Source organism: Taudactylus pleione, unplaced genomic scaffold (assembly GCF_031769625.1).
Source record: "Taudactylus pleione unplaced genomic scaffold, aTauple2 ptg000021l, whole genome shotgun sequence".
In the NCBI taxonomy this organism is placed as follows: domain Eukaryota; kingdom Metazoa; phylum Chordata; class Amphibia; order Anura; family Myobatrachidae; genus Taudactylus; species Taudactylus pleione.
In genome coordinates, this window is record NW_028284423.1 from 16,700,001 (window position 1) to 16,705,000 (window position 5,000).

At 31.7% G+C, this 5,000-nt stretch overlaps 4 non-coding genes across 4 annotated transcripts; all 4 read left to right on the forward strand.

Annotated features, from left to right (window-relative positions):
• The first annotated feature begins 737 nt into the window (after nucleotides 1–737).
• TRNAC-GCA (transfer RNA cysteine (anticodon GCA)) lies at nucleotides 738–815 on the forward strand. Its single transcript has one exon. It is a non-coding gene; the product is annotated as a tRNA-Cys (tRNA).
• Nucleotides 816–2,134: 1,319 nt separating this feature from the next.
• On the forward strand, nucleotides 2,135–2,206 carry TRNAC-GCA (transfer RNA cysteine (anticodon GCA)). The gene has a single exon. It is a non-coding gene; the product is annotated as a tRNA-Cys (tRNA).
• Nucleotides 2,207–3,520: 1,314 nt separating this feature from the next.
• On the forward strand, nucleotides 3,521–3,592 carry TRNAC-GCA (transfer RNA cysteine (anticodon GCA)). The gene has a single exon. It is a non-coding gene; the product is annotated as a tRNA-Cys (tRNA).
• A 1,325-nt stretch (nucleotides 3,593–4,917) lies between these two features.
• Nucleotides 4,918–4,989, forward strand: TRNAC-GCA (transfer RNA cysteine (anticodon GCA)). Its single transcript has one exon. It is a non-coding gene; the product is annotated as a tRNA-Cys (tRNA).
• Nucleotides 4,990–5,000: the final 11 nt, after the last annotated feature.

Sequence of the window (5,000 nt, forward strand, 5' to 3'; positions counted from 1 at the left end):
CCTACCTAGTTTCTCTTAAAAAAGTACTTTCTTTCCCAAATGGTTAAACTGAAGAAGTAGGAGAAGCCTTATTACAATAACAGTCTGAGTTAAATCCCTAATCCCACCAACAGTTCCAGAACCTCAATTTAATTTCTGTCCTTTCTATAGTAATATATTTAGAATAGTATAATATAACTGAACATGAAACATGTGTACTTTAATACTCACCCTCTTTGATAATTAAATAAGGAATTATTAAGCAATTACATTGCAGTATTCTGGAACTGTTGTTGTAATTGGGGGTTGATCTCAGACTGATTTTGCAACTAGGCCATTTGAATTTATGCATCAAACATTAATTTTGAACATCTGAGCCCACAAGCCCAAAAATCAAAATGTCCTATTTTATTAGCAATAATATACTGTTGTCAGCTACTTTTTTAAATAATTTATATAGGTTTGTTACTAAGAATTTGTATTTTCTTAGTTCTGTTTGGTCTCCCAAAATATAGTCACAATATGTCATGATGTCACTATAACTGACCAAATTGGAGCTTTAGATGATCAAAGTTCCCTTTTGAGCATGCTCACAGCTTACACCTATGTGAACTCTGCAATCAAGCCCAGATTAATAACTCCAAAGCATCACCATAAATATACATATTAATTTTTTATCCTACAAGACAACATATATAGTACAAACACCTATACTTTCAGACTGCAATGTGAATGTTTTTTTAATCTTGTATGCAATTGGGGGTATAGCTCAGTGGTAGAGCATTCGACTGCAGATCGAGAGGTCCCTGGTTCAAATCTGGGTGCCCAATTTACCAAAATTTTAAAGTGTAAAGGTACTGATTCAATTTGCAGTTTATAGCTAGTTTGAAACTCAAGTACAGGAAAAGCTAACACAAGTAAGAGCAAGAAAACAAAAAAAGTGAAAATTTAACATTATATACTTCCTGATAACACAGTTAGAGTGGTAAATTTCATTTTTTTAATAGAAATTTTTACAGAAATCTATAATTTAGAGAAGGCAAATATAAAGGACCTACCTAGTTTCCCTTATAAAAGTACTTTCTTTCAAAAAATGGTTAAAAATGAAGAAGTAGGAGAAGCCTTATTGCAATATCAGTCTGAGTTCAATCCCTAATCCCACCAACAGTTCCAGAACCTTGATTTAATTTCTGTCCTTTCTATAGTAATATATTTAGAATAGTATAATATAACTGAACATGAAACATGTGTACTTTAATACTCACCCTCATTGATAATTAAATAAGGAAAAACATCACTTAAATAGTGATACTTTAACATTATAAACTTTGTGATAGCACAGTCAGAGTGGCAGATTTCATTTTTTTGATAGAGATTTTTACAGAAATCTATAATTTATAGAAGGCAAATATAAAGGACCTACCTAGTTTCTCTTAAAAAAGTACTTTCTTTCCCAAATGGTTAAACTGAAGAAGTAGGAGAAGCCTTATTACAATAACAGTCTGAGTTCAATCCCTAATCCCACCAACAGTTCCAGAACCTCAATTTAATTTCTGTCCTTTCTATAGTAATATATTTAGAATAGAATAAAATAACTGCACATGAAACATGTGTACTTTAATACTCACCCTCTTTGATAATTAAATAAGGAATTATTAAGCAATTACATTGCAGTATTCTGGAACTGTTGTTGTAATTGGGGGTTGATCTCAGACTGATTTTTCAACTAGGCCATTCGAATTTATGCATCAAACATTAATTTTGAACATCTGAGCCCACAAGCCCAAAAATCAAAATGTCCTATTTTATTAGCAATAATATACTGTTGTCAGCTACTTTTTGAAATAATTTATATAGGTTTGTTACTAAGAATTTGTATTTTCTTAGTTCTGTTTGGTCTCCCAAAATATAGTCACAATATGTCATGATGTCACTATAACTGACCAAATTGGAGCTTTAGATGATCAAAGTTCCCTTTTGAGCATGCTCACAGCTTACACCTATGTGAACTCTGCAATCAAGCCCAGATTAATAACTCCAAAGCATCACCATAAATATACATATTAATTTTTTATCCTATAAGACAACATATATAGTACAAACACCTATACTTTCAGACTGCAATGTGAATGTTTTTTAAATCTTGTATACAATTGGGGGTATAGCTCAGTGGTAGAGCATTCGACTGCAGATCGAGAGGTCCCTGGTTCAAATCTGGGTGCCCCCTTTACCAAAATTTTAAAGTGTAAAGGTACTGATTCAATTTGCAGTTTATAGCTAGTTTGAAACTCAAGTACAGGAAAAGGTAACACAAGTAAGAGCAAGAAAACAAAAAAAGTGAAAATTTAACATTATATACTTCCTGATAACACGGTTAGAGTGGTAAATTTCATTTTTTTACAGAAATCTATAATTTAGAGAAGGCAAATATAAAGGACCTACCTAGTTTCCCTTATAAAAGTACTTTCTTTCAAAAAATGGTTAAAAATGAAGAAGTAGGAGAAGCCTTATTGCAATATCAGTCTGAGTTCAATCCCTAATCCCACCAACAGTTCCAGAACCTCAATTTAATTTCTGTCCTTTCTATAGTAATATATTTAGAATAGTATAATATAACTGAACATGAAACATGTGTACTTTAATACTCACCCTCATTGATAATTAAATAAGGAAAAACATCACTTAAATAGTGATACTTTAACATTATAAACTTCCTGATAGCACAGTTAGAGTGGCAGATTTCATTTTTTTGATAGAGATTTTTACAGAAATCTATAATTTATAGAAGGCAAATATAAAGGACCTACCTAGTTTCTCTTAAAAAAGTACTTTCTTTCCCAAATGGTTAAACTGAAGAAGTAGGAGAAGCCTTATTACAATAGCAGTCTGAGTTCAATCCCTAATCCCTCCAACAGTTCCAGAACCTCAATTTAATTTCTGTCCTTTCTATAGTAATATATTTAGAATAGTATAATATAACTGAACATGAAACATGTGTACTTTAATACTCTCCCTCTTTGATAATTAAATAAGGAATTATTAAGCAATTACATTGCAGTATTCTGGAACTGTTGTTGTAATTGGGGGTTGATCTCAGACTGATTTTGCAACTAGGCCATTCGAATTTATGCATCAAACATTAATTTTGAACATCTGAGCCCACAAGTCCAAAAATCTAAATGTCCTATTTTATTAGCAATAATATACTGTTGTCAGCTACTTTTTTAAGTAATTTATATAGGTTTGTTACTAAGAATTTGTATTTTCTTAGTTCTGTTTGGTCTCCCAAAATATAAAGTCACAATATGTCCTGATGTCACTATAACTGACCAAATTGGAGCTTTAGATGATCAAAGTTCCCTTTTGAGCATGCTCACAGCTTACACCTATGTTAACTCTGCAATCAAGCCCAGATTAATAACTCCAAAGCATCACCATAAATATACATATTAATTTTTTATCCTATAAGACAACATATATAGTACAAACACCTATACTTTCAGACTGCAATGTGAATGTTTTTAAAATCTTGTACGCAATTGGGGGTATAGCTCAGTGGTAGAGCATTCGACTGCAGATCGAGAGGTCCCTGGTTCAAATCCAGGAGCCCCCTTTACCAAAATTTTAAAGTGTAAAGGTACTGATTCAATTTGCAGTTTATAGCTAGTTTGAAACTTAAGTACAGGAAAAGCTAACACAAGTAAGAGCAAGAAAACAAAAAAAGTGAAACTTTAACATTATATACTTCCTGATAACACAGTTGGAGTGGTAAATTTCATTTTTTTTATAGAAATTTTTACAGAAATCTATAATTTAGAGAAGGCAAATATAAAGGACCTACCTAGTTTCTCTTATAAAAGTACTTTCTTTCAAAAAAGGGTTAAAAATGAAGAAGTAGGAGAAGCCTTATTGCAATATCAGTCTGAGTTCAATCCCTAATCCCACCAACAGTTCCAGAACCTTGATTTAAATTCTGTCCTTTCTATAGTAATATATTTAGAATAGTATAATATAACTGAACATGAAACATGTGTACTTTAATACTCACCCTCATTGATAATTAAATAAGGAAAAACATCACTTAAATAGTGATACTTTAACATTATAAACTTTGTGATAGCACAGTCAGAGTGGCAGATTTCATTTTTTTGATAGAGATTTTTACAGAAATCTATAATTTATAGAAGGCAAATATAAAGGACCTACCTAGTTTCTCTTAAAAAAGTACTTTCTTTCCCAAATGGTTAAACTGAAGAAGTAGGAGAAGCCTTATTACAATAACAGTCTGAGTTCAATCCCTAATCCCACCAACAGTTCCAGAACCTCAATTTAATTTCTGTCCTTTCTATAGTAATATATTTAGAATAGAATAAAATAACTGCACATGAAACATGTGTACTTTAATACTCACCCTCTTTGATAATTAAATAAGGAATTATTAAGCAATTACATTGCAGTATTCTGGAACTGTTGTTGTAATTGGGGGTTGATCTCAGACTGATTTTTCAACTAGGCCATTCGAATTTATGCATCAAACATTAATTTTGAACATCTGAGCCCACAAGCCCAAAAATCAAAATGTCCTATTTTATTAGCAATAATATACTGTTGTCAGCTACTTTTTGAAATAATTTATATAGGTTTGTTACTAAGAATTTGTATTTTCTTAGTTCTGTTTGGTCTCCCAAAATATAGTCACAATATGTCATGATGTCACTATAACTGACCAAATTGGAGCTTTAGATGATCAAAGTTCCCTTTTGAGCATGCTCACAGCTTACACCTATGTGAACTCTGCAATCAAGCCCAGATTAATAACTCCAAAGCATCACCATAAATATACATATTAATTTTTTATCCTATAAGACAACATATATAGTACAAACACCTATACTTTCAGACTGCAATGTGAATGTTTTTTAAATCTTGTATACAATTGGGGGTATAGCTCAGTGGTAGAGCATTCGACTGCAGATCGAGAGGTCCCTGGTTCAAATCTGGGTGCCCCCTTTACCAAAATT